Genomic DNA, 18,811 nt, shown 5'->3' on the forward strand with positions numbered 1-18,811 from the left:
GCAGAGTTCACCCATCCAGGGTCTCTTCCCAGTACCAGGACTTAAACTCATACTATCATTAAAATAGATACATTCAAAGAGCACTAATAACAAGGGAAGACTTCACAGGCTTTATTAAAATATTTAAGGCAAGTGACACCAGCCTGTGTGCTAATTTAATAAAAATACATTTAATAATTTAATTTAATTATGGTAATTTAAGATTGCAATAAAAATATTTTTTGAATCTCTTATCTGTCTTGTTCCTTCACAGATGCTTTTTCTTTTTATTCTGGGGAATTTTAATAAAAGCACAAAGCCGAGACTGCCAGAGTGCAGAGCTGTTCTCTCCGGGAGAGAACCAAGAGCCCTCCTGCAGCTCCGAATGACGTCCATGTCTCATCAGGTCGCTGGGACAATTTGGATGCCGGATTCTTTGCTTGTAACCCCTTTTGGGAATGTCATTGTTCTATATTATGCATGACACAGATCCTATACTATACACAACGCAGCTGCTGGTGAGAGGGAACTAGTCCTGAGATGCAGAGGAGCCCCCCGAGCTCAGCATGGCTTGTCTGAAAACAGGATTTGCTGGTGGAGGCATCCACCACCTCCTCCATCAGATTGGCCTTCCAAGCCCCATGAGGCTGACATGGAGACATGGAGACCTGATCTGTGGAGACATGGTGGTCCCTGCCCCTCCACTCACGGCCATGCTTCTCCTCAAAGACACCAGTGCTGCTTTCATTGCGCTCCTTTTCTGGGGAAACCTTGCTTTTCACACCAGCTAACTCAAGATGTTGATTTCATTTTGCTTTGCCCTCTTCTGCCATGTGCATGCACAGTGAACATCATTTTTAAAGTTTGATGACTTTCAGGAAGATGCTATCCATAACAATAGTCACATCTGAGATAGTGACACCCTGGCAGCCTTATGGGAAACTGATTGGCCTTGCTCTGGAAAATGCCAGCAGGACTACCAGCCTCTCTACAGTTATAGATTTATTTGCATTCAATACTTAGAGCAACCCCCTGTGCATTTCTAAATTCAGAGGATTATTTTGAAAGTGTTTCAGAATCAGTTTGCAATCACAAGTTATATAAAAACAACACAGTTGTGTAAAGGCAAAAATACAAATTTCACAAAAAGGATGTTAAACAAGGACTATGGGAGTTAAGCACCCAATGAATCAAGGCAGCTTTGAGAAAGCCAGCCTCAGTAAGGTTTTAAACTTTCTAAAGTAAAAAAGAGGAGTATCTTCAACACATAAAAAGATTGAGATGGTGATCACCCATTACCAGGCAGCAGAGGGAAGATCACCATAATTGTATAGTAGCCAGTAAGAGTCAACTTATAATAAAGAATATATTATATTAATAGACCTCATTTAAAGATGCTGCATAATATCTAAAGAAATGTGGCAAAAGGCTCATGCTCCAGAAAAAGCCATACTGCACAATCTGATCAGAGGGTGCAGTTAAAAAGACCAGGCGAAATGGGAACTGAGCAGTGCCAAGACCTGGTACCAGCCCTCAGTAGAGCAAGAGCAGCTCTGGCTGAGGTTTGACAGAGGTGGGCAAACACCTGAGCTCTCTGGAAGTGCAAAGGAATACAGGCACATGCAGGAAACTATTAAAGGACTAGATTATTTCTTAAAAGAGATAATGTTTTTAAAGCACACAGCACAATGCAATCATTCAGCAGAGAGTCAAATGTCACAGTGGATACAGCTGCAAGACAGTGTTTCTCTTTATTTACAGTAAAATATGTCAAATAGGGAACACAAAGGCAGCATCGGGATAAACATGGGGCTGGAGTACACAAAGGCAGGCAGCATCCGCAGCACATCAGACAACCTGAATAAAAGCCCCGACTACAATACCAGCCCAGTTTCTATGGTGCTCTTGAGTTAAAGCCTCCAAACACTTTACATAAATAAGTACATGGCATCCCACATTTTAGTCATAAGCAAGGACTGACATAGCTTTAAATTTGGGCTAAAGAGCAGCAGAGAGTAGAGGTGCTCCAGAGGGAGGATGTGCACGGAAAGGAAAGGCTTCATGTGAAGGATCAGTGGTGTGTCTGCAGGCAGCATCCACCCAGGGCATCTGAGTTTACACTTCGGGAATTTACAGTGAAAAGGGATTGAGAGTTATCAAGGACATTGAAAATGGAAGGGGAAATTTCTCTGTGAAATACATTTTAGTTCAAACAGGATTAAGAGCCTGTTTCATGTGCTCATGCCATGTGCACCAATATTAACATTCATACATCACTAATAAACACAGTGATTTCAAATTCTTGTTCACTTGTGTGTGGCTTTTCTATCAGTCATTATTTTTTTAGTTAAAAAAGTTACAATAGTCTGAAATCAAGATAGAGTAAGTGGTGCAGTTAGTGACATATTTTGAAAAATAAGTTTTGAAATTTTTTTTGAATAATTTTGTACACTGGAGCTGAATTTGGCTCAAATATCACAAAATACCCATCTGTAGATGAATCATATACTCACCCCCCCTCCACAGTTACAGTAAAAGTCATTACTGATAATAGTGCTAAAGACACAGATCATGCAATGCCCTACAGATACAAGCAGGTATTCCATAGGTGACCAAGCAAAGTTTTTATTCATTTTGGCCTCCGTTCCAATTAGGTGAGGGAGTCAGGCAGAGGATCTGAACTTCCTGACGAAACCACTATTATCACAAAGAATTTTCCAGGCTCTGCATCTGCCTTTTGATTATTCCTGTAATGATAACTTAGTGATAATGTTATTTAATAACTTATGATGTTTAGTGTAAGAAAGTATCACGTTTCCATATTTTTATCACAGCTCAAAGTCTCTGTGATCCACATATTCAGTGTTCTTTTCATTCCTGTTGGTCATGGGTCTGTACTACTGCTCTAAGGACATAAAGAATTAAAAATACATTATTCATTTGAATTAGTTAAAAGTGGCTGAAGCCCTGCTGAAGGAAGGTCCTCGGTGGCTCTGGGGTGATCTGACCAGTGGAGGTTTGTTACAGGTTCTCCAGCTGCTGGCTCCAGCACGGGTCCCTGTCCCTCACCCTCTCCTTGATGTCAGCTCAGCTCTGCGAGCTCCGACAAGGCATTTCTGCAATGAGGATGGGTCACTGCATCTCTTTCCCCGTGAGAGTAGTTCACTGAGACCCTTTCTTCCCAGGGTTGCGATCAAAGAGCTCATTCACTTTACCGGGCTTTGTTACTCGGGTGGAAGCTCCCCTTGTACTCAACAGGCATCTTCACTGCTCTCTGGCCAGCAGCGGTGGCAAAAGCCACAATATAGGATTTATAATTTTATTCACATCTTTGGCAGCATTGCTGACTAGGATAATGTTAAGATATGGAGAACGAAAGTAGTTGGAATGACAAGTGAAAAAGCCGGAGGAGAGGCACAGCAAGAGTCCACACCAGGAGCTCAGCAAGGGGCTCCAGGAGCTCCAGGGCAAAGCATGGCAGCAGCCTTGAAAGCTGTTGCTTCTCCACCCGTACAAAGCCATTTAAGTGCACTCTTTAAGTTGAATGCCGTGTACTTTTACATAACTGAAGGAGAACAAATACCCCATTAGCAGATAATTAGCACTTGGAGTACTTGTTTAAGGTATTATGGATCGACCTCCAGCATTAGGAGTGATTCATGTCCCTCATATATTCAGGCATCCTTGTTCCTTTTTTTGCTTATAAATTTCTGTGCCATGTATCTGTGTAATGTTTATGAGATGTTCAGAATTACACTCCGGAGACAGAAGATTTCTCTACCCAGAGAAAAGGTTTAGCAATGTTAATAGCTAATAGTGGGCACATCACTTTTCCTTCCATCTTGCAGTCAAAAAGTCCCATTCACATTAGTCCAGGATCATCTCGAGAGGTGGATGGTGGATTTTCTCAGCCATTAAGCCCGATCCCAGCAGGGGTTAGGAAGTGCCATGAGGCCTCGGGGCAAACTCATCCCAGGAACTGGACCTGGCGCCACCCACACCATGGAAACTCTCAAAATGTGGTATCAAAGACTGCCAAACACAACCAGGCAGCTGCTGTCTGGACCGGCTCCTATCGAGAGTCACAGAGCAACCTGTCGCCAGGGTCTGGACTCTTAGAAGCATTTTACATGGGTAGGCACAGCTTGTCTAAAATTCCTACGTTTCCAAAGGCTTCCATTCCACTGGTATTTTTCCAATAAAATAAGAGGGAGAAGCGATCTCTCTCCACCTCTGTTTCCTCATAAACCAAGCAAAAATAATAGTCCTTGAGCACATTTCAAGTCCTGCCAGCATTACCCAGCCATCTACTACTGCTGCTGTGTCTTTAAAAAGTGTGCACCAAGTAAAGATGCTTTGCACCAAAACCGTCTCACCCTCGAGATTGTCTCTGCCATGAAAACCATCACTGGCCGCTTTGGCAAGTAGTGGTAAGAAACCATTGCTCACAACTGCAGTACAATGTCTCCCAGCTCAGCCTGCTCCTGCCTTACATCCTTGTCCCAGGTGATGCTGCCTCTCTACCCTCACAGCTCTTCACAGGTCCAGAAAAGCAAAGTTCAAACAGTGGCTTCACATTAAACCAAGCAGTTTGAGGACAGGCAGCTGAACTGCTGCTGTCACCTCCTCTTCCAGTCTTCCAGCTCCTTCCCACTGAACCAAAGAAAAGAAAAATGAAACACAAATCAAGTCCCATTCTACAAAATTAATAGTTTCCACTTGGTTCTTTTCTGTGTCTGCTTTCATTCTGTAATTATGCAAAAAGACACAACGTACTGCATGGTGCTATTGATTAGCAAACCCCACAGCTGCACAGGCAGACCCGCAGGCAGTTTTTGAAAGAGGTATTTTAACGAAAGTTTGTTCTTTAATACCAAGATATTTATGGTCCCTCTTCTGATTTGGTATATAATGTGGATGAGCTTGTGGTGGGGAGCAGGTGGCAGTGTGAGAATATGCAGTTTTTATTCCTGTAAAAAACTTCACAAGAAAGTTATCTCTTCACTATTGAATAGAAAATTATTGAATAGAAAATTATCTCGTTGCTATTGAATTATGATGCCAAAAAAACCCAGGGAAAAGATCTCATTCTCTATTAAATTCAGTAAGATTTGTCAAGTAGTTTCTATAGAATGTGCATAGGTTTCTTCAGACTTCTCTCAGTTTCATCTCCCCAGAGGGTTTTGGAAGGGTCAAAGAATATTTCCCTGTGATCAGTCAAATTGATATTCTGTTTAAATCCTACAATTGGCAGTGTTTATTTTTCTCTTATTAGGACTCCTTTCGTAGATAGAAAAGAGTAAGTTTTATCAGCAATAAGGCTTACAGTCAGCTGGGCAAAATAGGAGAGGCCATAGGCTGTAAAGAGAACTGGATTTGTTTACATTTATTTTTAGGGTTTTATTTTTAAATCCTAAAGCACATTTTTAAATGTATCAGTGCAAGCTCTTAAGATACTTTTAATAATATCAACTTTAAAAATTTGCTCTGCTGTTTATTTGGTTATCTTGCTACGTTGCTCAATACTATTATTGTGTCCTCCAGTCAGGCATTAAATACCCAGGGTTCCGGTGTGTGCCCAGAGGCGGGCACAAACATCCAGGAGGGCCGCGGATGAAAAACTGCTCCAGAAGATCGCACAATTCTCCGGGCAACAACCACTGCTGTCTGGGCGACCAGACTCCCCTGGATTGCCAGGGAAATTTCTCAGGTCGGCACTGCCAGCTGGAAGGGCACGGCACGGCACAGCACCGGAGCACCGGGGCAGTTCGAACATCGCCACGCAGCCGCCGGGCACAGTGGCGGCTGCAGGGCTGAGTGTTCCTGGCCGCAGATCCCGGGGGAATGTGATCCCAAAGCGATGGCCATGCTCGGGAGCCATCGCCACTCGGGGAACAACAGAATGTCAGGTCCTGACATGTCTTCTCGAGCGAAAAAGCACAGCCCGGTGTAGCCACGCCGTGGGAAAGCAGCCGGGGTAGCATTTGGGAGCCCCCGGAGCTCTGGTGCGGTGCCCAGCCTGGGGCGGGCAGCTCGGAGGGGCTCTCGGCGGCGCAGCCGGGGCGCGGGGCCACGCTGGGAGCAGCTGGACAGGCCACGAATTCCTGCCGGAGGCCGGCCCGGCGGGGCATAGCAACGGGAGCCGGGGGAGGAACGGGAAGCAGCGGGAGCTGTGAGAAAGCGAGCGGCGCCGCGGAGCGAGGCGGGGGCCGGAGCGGGGGCGAGGAGGAGGAGGAGGAGGCGGCAGGGGCGACTCGGGCCCTCCCGCCGGGCACGGCTCCTCTCCGGGGCAGCCGAACGCCACCCAAAGCCGCCGGTTTGCGGCCGCTCCGGTTCGTGCCGGCCTGCCCCGGGCGCGGCCCCCGGAGCTGCTGGACGCGCTCGGTGCTGCCGCGGGCCCCGCTGCCGCCTCGGCTGCGGAGCGGCGTCGCTCCCCCGGCAGCGGGCGGCACTGAAAATGCCGCCGCCCCGGGGTGGCTCCGCCGCCCGGTGCAGCCCTGGCTGCTCCGCACAGCCTCCAGCTCCCGAGGGGAACCAGCCTTGCCGGGGCAGGCATTGCGCAGCCACTGGGTTTCATGTCAGAAAGGATGTTTTGCTGCACGGGTTTGTTCTTCTGCATGAAGAAAACGTTAATCAAAATGCAGAGGAGACACAATAGATGTACAGATACATTAAATATCTAGTTACTACGGAATAAATAATTAATAAAGTTAATCAATTTCACCATACTCTGGTCAAGTAATACCCTTACAACCAATCAATAGCAATAAGACATAACATTTATATGAGCCTTCTCTTTGCTGTGTGATCATTAATAACCAACAGCTGAGCAGACCCGATACCGCAGGCTAGCAAAAACTTCAGGAAGTTTCGATTACATCAATGATTCTGCTTTTACTTTGTGAAATGCTCCTGAGGTGTCCAGCATATCCAGGCATGTAGGCTGGGGTTTCCCAATGAATTTGGGGAAGCTAAATGCCAAGCTTCTCTTCACTTTCAGTGTAAATAAATTCCCAGCAAGTAAATTCAGGCCTTTTCAAAACCTTAGTCTTCATATTTTGTAAGTTACATCGACAATGACAGGTTTTTACCACTTTTCTAATTTTAACTGCAAACAGGGAACAGGGTCCTCTCATATGTAAGAAAGAGGGGAGAAAGACAACCTGCAAAAGATTGCTTATTTGTACTAAGTTTACAAAAGTTTGTATATAAAGTTTACAAAATCATCACAGTTTCTCTTCTGGCATTTGCAGACAACTGCACCTGGCAGAGCTCTCAGCTGGAGGCTACCGCAGGGCTGAGTCATTTCAGAAGGTAGCAACAACTGGCCTGATTTCCTCAGGAGTTAAAATAGTTGCCAACACACAGCAGTTTGGTTCTTGTCAAGCAATTTGGAGAGGGAGGTTTGTCCCCCAGAGCATGAGAAGTGGTGTGGGGTGCTGGTGCTCCTTCCAGGCCACTTGCCTCACTGCTCTGACTGGCCACATTCATGCAGGGGCTGCAGCCAGTCCCTTGGAGAAAACAATGTGCACTGCTATGGTAGGAGAAAAAGGATGGCTTGTACCTCCAGGGGTTGGTGGCACCAGCCCTGGGATGGGTGCTGCCTGTGGGTCCTCGTGCCCCTGCTCTGCCCTGGGAGTTTGTATGTTCATGTGTACCCTGTCCAGCACCACCACAGGGCTACTGTCACAGGCAGGGTGGCACTGGGACAGGGCTTGCTCCCAGGCACACTCTGCAGCTCCTCCATTTCCTGGGAGATACTAACATCAATGTGAACAAGGAAATTTGCCTTTTCAGGGTATTTTAGCAGTCTCCTGCCCAATGACCAGAGGATAAAGGCAGCCTAGCTGGATGAGAACAGGTCACTGAGACACAGTGACACTTGGTAATGAACCAAGGCTTGCCAAGTGTCAGAGCTAGCCGTGGCCTAGACTGCTCCTAAACCCTAGGCCATTGCCCTGCTTCCAGCCCACCCTTCCCCACTGCAGTGAGCTCCAGCGTGTGTGAGGCTCCCAGTGCAGCTGTACCCCCATCAGCCCATCCTGGCTGCAGTGCTGAGCTTGCAGGGTGCAGATGGCCATCCCAGCACTGAGCACCTGGCCAGGCTGGGGCCGCCAAACTAAAGAGCCACAGGAGGAAGAACAGAAGAGCTTTGTAGAAATATGTATTTTTACATCAGAGTCCTTTGTATATACAAAAAAAAAAAAAAAAAAAAAAACAACCCACCCTGCTGTGTTAGGAGAAAAAAAGTCCTGTGGGCATTTCAGACCAACCTATTTTATTAATGCAAACTGCCAGATTCAACATGTGAGCCAGCCTGAAAAACAAGAGGCTGAGAAGGAGGAATGTATCCACGGTAAGCACTCGGCAGGCCCGTCAGTCATATCACTCCTACGTGGGAATCAGAAATAGAGTTGGGCAACTGATAGTGATGCAAAACAAACATCTCTGTAATTTGGCATGGGTTTTGCCAACTCTGGGGCTCTACTGCACCTGCCTTTTCCTTACTGTCAAATGGCCTGAGCATTCATGGACAAAACAGTTAACAGCAAACATGTTTGGATATGGAAAATATTTGTGCCAAGTGCTGCCTCCATTTGCACACCTGAGTGTGCAGACTCAGAGCACAGCTGCATGGGGCCACGGATGGGGCTGGCTGGACCCATCTGCAGCACTGTGGGCTTACACAGCCACTTGGTAACTGCTCTGTGCAACATTGGTGTGAAATATTCATTTAGGAGTCCAGTGTGCAATTTCAGGAGATTTCAAAAGATTTAAGAATAACTGCATGTCAGAAAATGTCTATAAAATAAACTCTCAAGAAAAGATGTGAAAAATTTAAACCCCAAGTCATTAAGTATTCACGGTGATGTATTTGCTCATCTTTCATCAGTATCTGAAGAAGGCTGAAAAATGCTGCTTATGAACAGTTCAAATAGCAGGATGGGTTAATGTAAAAAAGGAAGTTAAATCCCAGGATGTTAGCAGTCAGTAGAGGGAATTACTTGTCCAACAACAGGATAAAAAAAGGATAGGATAAAAGACTTTCCCAGATAAATACAATGAGCTCATTCCAATGGCTATCTCTCAAGGTGCAGAGACCAATCTCCAGAACTCCAGGTGCCCTCTCCAGGGACACACAGCAAAGGGCACCCATCTGCCCTCACAGGGTCTTCTCTTCCATCAAGCACCTGAAGAAACAGGGTACCTTTGATTTCACTGCCTCTCTAATGCTGTCAGAAGTTGCTACAGATATGCACACACAAAAGAAGGCTGCAGAGTCCTGTTTCAGCACGAAACCACACCACAAATCCCTCTCACTATTTTTCTTAGCAGAAAACATATCTGTGAAGGCAGGGCACAGAGGACCAGAGCAATACTGGCAGAGACAGGAGCTGGAGCAGAGATAGAAGTTAGGCTCTGGAGTCAACAGAAGTGTGTCTGGGTTTTTGGTGGGTATTCTATAGCCTTGGGGCAGTGTCTCTCTGACTCTGTGTCCACTAGAAGTGAGAAGTGCAGTTACCTCTGAGAACTGCACATTTGAGCATATGCCATGAGGAAAACAATGCTCTTGAATCACTCTGCCTCAGTTTCACCAGGAGCAAACTGAGCCAATAAGTGCTATGTCTCTTTGGGGAATGCTCCATGATTTAGGCTGTATTTGGGTCATAAGAGACTTCAAAGGTCCTTTGAGCAAAGCATTAAAGTGCTGCAAAATATGACAGGCACTGGTAGACAGCGGCCTGGCAGTAAGGCATGCCTGAGCTACAAAATTCTAATCTTGCCTCCCCAGATTCTATCAACCCTGCAATCACTTTCTCAGCTCTTCCTTGAACTCTTCCTTGCTCTAGGTATTTTTTTGTACAAATACAAAATGGGGTGCCCAGACCCATCATGCTCTGACCCTGATGAGACCCTGACATGTCTGGGTGGTCTCAGAGGGGTGTGATCCCCAGCTCCACTGGAACGCCTTTCTCCCAATACCTGTGGGCTGTGAAGATGAGCTGGGTATCCCTCAGGAGCCCAAGAGTTGACATGAGGAAGAGAAAAATCTAAATACTATGGAGAAGGTTTAGACACTGTCAAAAGACAAGCCAGGGAAAGAGCTGGCAAAGAGTGTTACTAAATATTTTAAGATCAAATAAACCTGACATTTTTAAAGCTCTGGTCCATTATTTTTGTTTAAATTATATGTGCATCTTCTAAGAAATACCTCTGCAACCATAAACACAAAACATGAGAGGGACAGAGAAAGAAAAATCTTGCTGAACAAGGGAGTTACATACTGTAGGAATGCAGGAGTCTGTGATCTGCGTTATTTCTTTGCTTAAGGCCACCTAGCAACAGCACATAGGTTAATCCTCCACAGACTGAACAGACAGCATCAGCCAACAAGAAAACAAAACATCCCTGCTAGAAAAAAATCAGAACAAGGGTTACCCATTTGCAAGAGGGTTGTAGGAACAGAGAGCAACAAATAAGAAAGAGGTATACATGATACTCCTGCAAAAGGAAGATTTCCCTGTAAATAGAGTTATTGTCCACCTTGTTATTAAAAATACAAAAAGAGCTTTACAACATTTACAGAAAACCTCTGTGGGAGCTGCGGGAGCCCTGCTCCACAGGGAGCTGGGAAGATGAGCTGTGGTCAAGGCTGGTTGCCGTCTTATAGAGCACTTTTAAATGATAAATAGAGTGTCCTCTAAAACAAAAAATAAACCTCTGGAGCCATAACCCTTCTGCCAGGGGTTAGCAGCACCTTCAAGGGCAGGTTCAGATCTCTACAAGCATTTATTGGATGTTAAGACATACCATCACTTTTTTAAAGCCATCGTTTGCAGTGACTCAGCCCACTCTCTTTGCAGCTTTGCCAGGCTCCCCCACACCAGGACATTCTGCTAAAGGGGCCTGGGAATACAGAATTAACTCACCAGGAGATTCCCACTGTGCCAGGGCTCCTCCACACAGCTGCTGTGCCCTAGAGATGACAGCCTGCAGGGCTCACTGGCCCCAACACCTGCTGTGCCTGCAGAGCCTGTGCTTCGCAGCACACGGGGTGGCCTTGGCACTGCAGCCCAGGAGCTGTGCTGTCCCCCTGACATTGCCATCCCTGCCACTCCCCCAAAAGGAGAGCCACCAGAGATGGGATTTTGGAGGAAAACAAGGTGGGAGGCCACCGCTGCTTGCCAGCCTGCTGCAGTGCTCTGCCTGCATTCCAGCTGCCTGACTCTCTCTGTGCCCCAAGCTGAGTGTCACCTGCTGTTCACCAGTGCCAGCACAGCCGGCACTGTCCCCAGGGCAGCTTCTGACCCAGCCTTTCTGAGGGGTCTGTGCAGCACAGCACACCCTCCTGTGCTCGCTGAGGGATAGTGGCCAACTGGTGCCACATGTACCTGCGTATCTGGGATGTGATTTATTGAGGGTTTATTGTTGCTCCTTTTCTGCTGTTCACCAACAGATGGTAGCAGCACTGCTGTTGTCATGCCAGGCCCGAAGCTGCTCGCAGCAGGGGATGACTTCTGCTCTGAAACTTTTCCTACTTGATGAAAAGTCATGCTTGCCCATCTCCTTGCCCCTCAATAGCTGCATCTGTAGCACAAGTTCAGAGAACACATTATTTCTCAGTACATCATGTTCTCAGTTCAAAGCTCTAGGGAGGGACATGGGCAGTTGTTGGGGTTGAATCTGTTCACTGATGCTGGTGAATCAAAACATGCTCGAGTGCACCAGCAATGCCTGGGCTCAATGCCTCAAATGCCTGTTCCATATGGAGCAGTGCATCCTACCTGCCTCTGTCCATAACAAGCAGTTCCCAAATTGTGACAAACACTCAGCTCAAAGATGGGCATCTGCAAGACTCTAATTAATTAATTCATGTATTATTTACAAATTTAATTCCTAGATATTATTAGACAAAACTCCAAGAATTTTGTGCCACTGGTTGCACTGGCAACTTGCACCGGACAGGATCTGAGCCACTCTCTGCCTTTGCTGGGTGAGCACCAAAGCCAGTGGCTAAGCAAGATCTAGTTAAGATGGAGCTAACTACAGAGCTCAGGATTTGGTCTGCAATGCAACTGCTCCACAGAAGAAAAACAAACTAACAAACAACAAATCTGCTCCAGAGGCTTCCCCTAATTCTGTAAAGTGCTTTGAGGCTTGTGAGCAGCTCCAAATAATCAATAATACCATTAACAAAAAGGTGGCCGAATGGCAGCTACCTCTGATTAAAACAGAGTCCTCAGTGTATTGCAGCAAACAGCCATGTAGCCATTTCTCTGATCAGGAGCAGGTCTTTCCTAGTGTCATATAATTCATGTTAAAATCGCAGCAATAAGGCAGACTGCCTTGCAGCTGTTCACAAGTCTTTGGAGGCCGCCATTATACTTCACCTTTTTAATGCTTTATGTATTACAGTTTTATTTTCACCTAAGGCTGTGATCCTAAGCTTCCTCACAGCCTTATCTACAACTCATATTTCAAAGCCTAATTTTCCTGCCCCCAAACGTAGAATAAAATAGCTTGCAAAAAGGGCTGCAAGGAAGTTGCAAGTTCTGCGGTTTTACAGCCCTTCTCCATCAGATCTGTATAGGTACTATTCCTCATGGAGCCAAAAACTTCCCAGAGAAGTACTGTAGCTAGAAGATATTTCTTGACCTGATGTACACTCTGTCCACCCCAGCTGGTGGAGAGATTATGAAATTTTAATTGGACTGAGAGCAAGATATCACTATAATTGGAGCCCAAGTGCCTGCACGAGCCTGAGATCTAGGAGCTGCTGGAAGTCCTCGACAGTCGCCAGCGGCCCCAGTGCTTGAACATGCCTGTGCCCCTGCACGGAGACTGGTTCCCTTACAGAAATAAAGGGTTTTGCAAAGGAAGAATGCCCAGGCCTATCCAGGTTTCCACCTTCTCTGCAGTGACACTCACAGCAGCACAAGAAACCATGAGAATATCCCAGCTCATCCTTTCACAATCTTTTGGGAACATATGTTCCTGGTCACAAAAATGTCTCTCTGCTGCAGTGCTGGCAGTGGACTCTCACTGCAGTGATCCCCTTCTCCAGTGCCTGGCTGGCTGGACAAGCCTCCTGTGGCTGTATGAGCAGAGTGGTCCCATGGCAGGCACAGATTGCCCTGCAGCACAGCATCTCAGGTCGATGCACTCACTGGTTTTGTAAGACCATGTGATGAGACCTAAACGAAGCACTGACTGCTACCACCTCCAAAAGGTAGACAGGGCCATTGATTGGAAAAGCAGGCATGCTGGAGGGATGAAAATGGTGGGATTATTTATTATTCACATAGGTGCTCAGCCCTTAGCATGTTGCCTAGCTCCATGTAATCATAAAAATCACTCAGCTGAGTCAGTGATTTAAGTGTAGGCCCTCAGCCCAGGGACCAGAAGTCTGTGTTTAAACATTCATGCCCAGATGACACTTGTTCCCACATAAACTTTTAAAATCTTTGCCAGACATGATGGGAGATCATCCTGTATAAGTCATATATAAAATAAGATCTCGGTTTTCCTCGGAAGCCCACACTGAAGAATCTTCAGGAAATCAGAATGCTACTACAAAATAACAGCCTGAATGCTTAGCCGGTCAATGCAAACCTCCCTTGCATAACACGCTCTTTTACCTAGCCAAGTAGAAATCCAAGCTTTGAGGCAGCCAAGTGCACCCCCTTCCTAACAGGCATCTGCTAATAGAATGGCCAGCCATGCTCCCCACTCTGGCCATCCCTGCTGGGAGGGGCTTATCCTACTACTGCTGCTCTGGGAATCTCCACTCCTGACACCAGCCCTAAGGAGGTGGTTCTTGATGAAACACCGTCACTGTACAGTGCAGCTCAGCAGAAACTTTGGCTTCTTGTCTACCTGTGATGCCATAAAACCTCTGTGGGCTAAAGGAACTTTTACCAATTGATTTGGTTGGCAATGTCTTTGTTTAGGTCAGTGTGAGAGACAAGAGACCAGAAATACCTTGTCTCCCTGTGGTTGCTGTACTGAGGCCCTGCTTACATGGCTGTCTGGTGTGGGCTCTTTGAGGGACAGGTGCTGCCACAAAAAGGCTCTGACATTGCTGATGGGCTGTGCAGCTCATTCCTTGTCCTAAGAAAAGGAGTATTTCCAAAAATACAATGACCTGGAGAAGCAGAAGGACAATTTAAAGCTTTTGTGTTGGGCAGAGGTGTCCTAGGGGACACCTGAGCACACTTCCTGTTGTTTTGAAACCACTGGACAAGTTCCTGACCCCAGCAAAAGGAAATGGCACAAGTGGGCTTCACTCAGTCTTCACTCAGGTCTCTGACACCAGCAATAGAGTGTGCTTGGGGACTGAGGATGAAATTTAATTTTGCTTATGTGCCTGATCTCCTTTAGCATCAGGATTGCTAAACAGAAAAAAAAATTTAAAGAGACACTTGAAGAATGGACTGGTTGCCTCATATATAGCATTCATTGAAGCACACTTGGGAACAGACAGATGTATGACCACAAGGGATGACCCACCCTATTTAGTGTTGTCTTCCTCCTCACACTCTCTCCTCTCTGTGGTCCACATCTCCCATTACATCCCAGCAGAGCTTCAAACCTGCAACCCAGCACCTGGCACGGCTAAACCATGCTCTGCCCACTGCCTCCAGCCAGGCTCCAGCCCACCGTGTGGCAACCACAAAAGGAAAGCAAACAAGATAACCATAAGAAAATGCTTTGCATTTTAGTTGCAGTTTTCATCTGAACAAAGCATTTTACAAGCCATGGTGAATTCAATTAACAAAGCCTTAATTTCTTAATTCATTAGAAAACAGAGTCTGCATTATGATCTCATAATTGAAATCAAGTTGCAAGACACTGACTAAATTCAATTTTTTCTCATTTTTGTGAGCAAATTAATGAAAAAGAGTATTAAAACCTTTAGTCAGTTTTGAGTGGGAAGGGAACAAAATCCACTTCTTTGTTATAATGAGCTATCTATATTTCTGCTAAAACATTCTGCAGTCATGACATCCAGCAGGCATACTCTGCGAATCTGAAGGCAGAATGAGGTCCCTGCCCTGGGAACACAGTCCCTCATTTGGGAAGAAAGTGGCCTGGAAGCTCTGATCCGCAGCCAGCGCTCATCCCGCAGTGTCAGGGTGGCCCCGGAACAGGCCTGCCCAAGCAACCAGGGACCAAAGGCAAACAGTACCAAGCCCCCAGTTAGCATAAATAATTGGCTTTTCAACATGAAGGCTCCCACAGTGACTTTCCCATCGAGGAACTACGTGCTACTAAGAGAATTAGAGGTTGAAGGTTCATTACTGGGACAAGTAGAGCACGAACTTTTGCAAAATGCCTCATCGATTAGCATCATCTCTTGACCTAAAAGAGAAATTCTAAAGGGAGCTGATGGGAACTTGATTCCTGCTGGGGTTTATTACTATTAAGTATTATTACTATTGCTATTATTATTATTATTGATTTTGGCTCATTATTTTCCTTTATTAAAGGAAGGGAAAAAAAAGAAGAGGAAAGAGAAAGAAGTTCAATGGGCTTTTCATCAGTCTGGTTTCAGGTAAGGCTACTCACATTGCAAGGCAAAATAGAGTTGCACACACAGATGCTATTAATACTTCCTTTCTAATTAAATTCCACAAGAAATTGTGCAGGATATTTTTGTCCCCATACTCATTCTAGTCCCATCATCTTTTGATTAACTATCCTCATGCACTAGGAATTAAGGTGTGACCTCTAACTTTTTTTGAGAGATATGTGCTGTTTTTAATATTAACAGCTCCATCTTTTCATTGTTCCTTGAGTAGAGTTGGGAGGAGAAATATAATTACACACAATGGGGGTATAATTCATGCATTAAAAGTGACATTAAAATGATAGGTAGCAAAATATAACAATGTAACAGCTTGTCTGTCACTCTCATACATTGCTGGCACCCTCCAACCCCATTACAAACAGATCCCTGGAGGGAGTGCAGCAGGAAGATGTGAGTGAGATGAACAGCAGAGACCTCCTGGTGCCCAGTGCCACGGGGCTCCAGTCAGGGATATCCAATTTAAACTCCTGGCAGGGCTCTGCTTCCCGCAGGTGCCACATCCTCGAGCTGCCTGCTGCCACTGCCCACACCACCAGAACCTGTGGGTCCTGCTCTCCCAGCGAGAAACCACCCCAGCATTGCAGACTCCCGAAGCAGAATCCTAGCACTTCCATGGGGAGATAATGTTATACACTTGGATGTATCCAGGGCATAGGAGGTTCTCCTCAGTAGCACACTTAGGAGGAGAGCAGCTTTGCTGTCTGCAACATGCCCAGAAAAACAAGCTGGCAGTGAGGAAGCCAAGCTCCCATCAGTGGGGAGCACACCACAAGGACTGTTTGCACAGAGCCAGGCTGTGGGTACCAGCTGCCCACGAGGCAGGGGACGCCTGTGTTCACCTACGGCTCTGCCGCAGTGACACGTCTGGCCTGGCAAATCGTGTGAGCTTTGCCTGCCTGCGGAACCTGCAGCCCAGTTTCACTTGCACTGCTTAAACACGGCTGAAGAGAAACTGGTGCAAACCCCCAAGCATGCAAATCTGGGGATTTTTTTCCTGCTTAGCTGCAGGGTACTCCCTGTCAGCATAACCTACATGCAAAGCGCTGTTTGGAAACTGAATTAGGGCATCATCTGCTGAACGCACCGATGTCCAGCATCCTCCCCCTCCACATGGCTGCCAGGCACCTCTCTGGGGTCCCTGCACCAGCTCGCAGGCAGACTGGTTCATGCTGATCTGCCCTAATATGACCCATTGGGGCTGAAGAGAGTTAAAAAACATCCATGAGGGTGGGATCAATCCCCCAGGGAAGAGAGGCACAGTCTCCCCAAAAGCCCAGCTAACTCTGGAGGAGGATGCTGTCCATGGACAGGGGAAGCTAGAGCTTAAATGGTCTCAGTGTATGCCTTCCTCAGGCTGCAAAGAACTTTCTTCTGAACTCAAGTGCTTTGGTTAGTGATCCCCATGCTTTATCTAGTATGAAAATCAAATTAACTTAAGCATATACTCATATTTAAGTGTAACTGACTCCTTGGTTTATCCCCACAAAGAGAAATCTGCAATTACTCAGAAGAGTAATTTATAACCTTCCTGTGACACTGGGGCCATGCTGCCTCTCCTGAGTGAGCTTCACAGAGTCCCAGTCTTCATATTCCTCAAACACAAATAGTAGATGTTGCTTCTGACAGGAATTAGATAACCTCCAATTAAAATTTTTTTCAAGTTCAGTTTTGAGACCTGATGGTCCTGATGAATTAAATACAAGTGTAGAAACATCAATATTTTGCTGGGGGATTCTGAAAAGGTGCAGCTCCATGTGGAGAGGATTGTGAAAATCCAGAAATATTCATCTTGAAACCTTATACCAGCAGTCAGCAAAAGTCTAGCAGCAGGAGCTGCACTGTACTCACAACATTCTAGGTAAAATATGCAAATTATTCACTTTTGTCTGGGCAGTGAAATGTGTATTTTAAGACTAACCTGTTTTGAAAAGCACCAGCCCTTCCTGCTCCCTGCTTTATACGCCCACAGGTCTCATTTAGACACCAGTTAACTAACTGGGAGGTGAGACTGCTGGGGGTCCTGCTGCAGTGAGCAGATTTCTTGCCCTTCATCACCCTGAAAATGTAACTGCAAGATTTTTGCCATGGTTGTATTTGTTTCAAGGAAAATGGATTATGGGAGGTCTCCACAGCCAGAGTGCACCCCTTGTTCTCTCCAAGCCCTTCCCAGCCACTGGCCCTCACTCAGGCCTGCCAGTTCAGCCTATTTCTTCATGCACAGGAGTTTGTTTCATCCCCACAACATTTTTATGGTTTTGCCTTTTCTTTTTCCTTTTTCCAACATTGAATATTTTAGTTCCATTCTTCATCACTCTTCACCATATGAACATAAGGAATTAACTGGCACCAGAAGCAAGGTTTTGCTATGTTAATTACAGCAGCCCCAGTTCTTTTGGAGCGGCGTGGAGCAGCACATCGCAGCAGCCCCAGTGGAAAGCAGATCACCGACACGGTGCTGCGCTTTCTCAGGCTGCAGCACTGGGAGCAGCCCCGAGGAATTAGGTTTTCTTGATGTCTAAAATTAGCTGGAGAAAATAGTACTTGCCATAGTGGCTACCCCAAATAAAAGCATCAGATGCTTCCTGTGGCAGAAATGCAAACTGGTGTAATCTCTAATTTCTACATCAAGTGAACCTGGTGTCTCTGTGGCACAACAGGCTGCCCGAAGAGTAGGACAAAGGTGACTGCTTCAGCATCCATCCCTCCTTCTGGGGCCCCATCCCACATGAGGCACTGCTTCACTCTTGGCTTGTCCTCCCCTGCACTGCTTCACTCTTGGCTTGTCCTCCCCAGAACAGGGAATGAGTCTTAGTCATCAGGTACGCACAGTATTAAATAAAATCACTTTCTATGTCATCATGACTTTCATGTCAGTTGGTAAATTGTGGTTATAGAGGTTAGAGCAGTCACTGATGTGTTGTTTCAGGCAGCACATACACAGAAACTAAAATGACCACATTGGGATAAGTGGGCTTCATGTTAATTTTCTGGTAACGTTCAGAATGCTAAATGTAAGACTAAAAAATAATGCACTCCTGGAAAATTTAGGACAGTTGGGATGGGAGGTTAAATTTTGTGATTTATAGACAGCTGCAGTTTTATGCAGTCTTTGAATTACATTTTATTTTCCATGGGCTGCTGGTTCCTGCAGCCTGCATCCTTGTTAGCCAAAAAAGTAAAAGGATAGTGGCTCTCATATTAAACATTTCTGGGCATAAACTGGTTTCTAAACAACAAAAA

This window comes from Lonchura striata, chromosome 11 (assembly GCF_050655825.1).
Source record: "Lonchura striata isolate lonStrDom1 chromosome 11, ASM5065582v1, whole genome shotgun sequence".
NCBI lineage: Eukaryota > Metazoa > Chordata > Aves > Passeriformes > Estrildidae > Lonchura > Lonchura striata.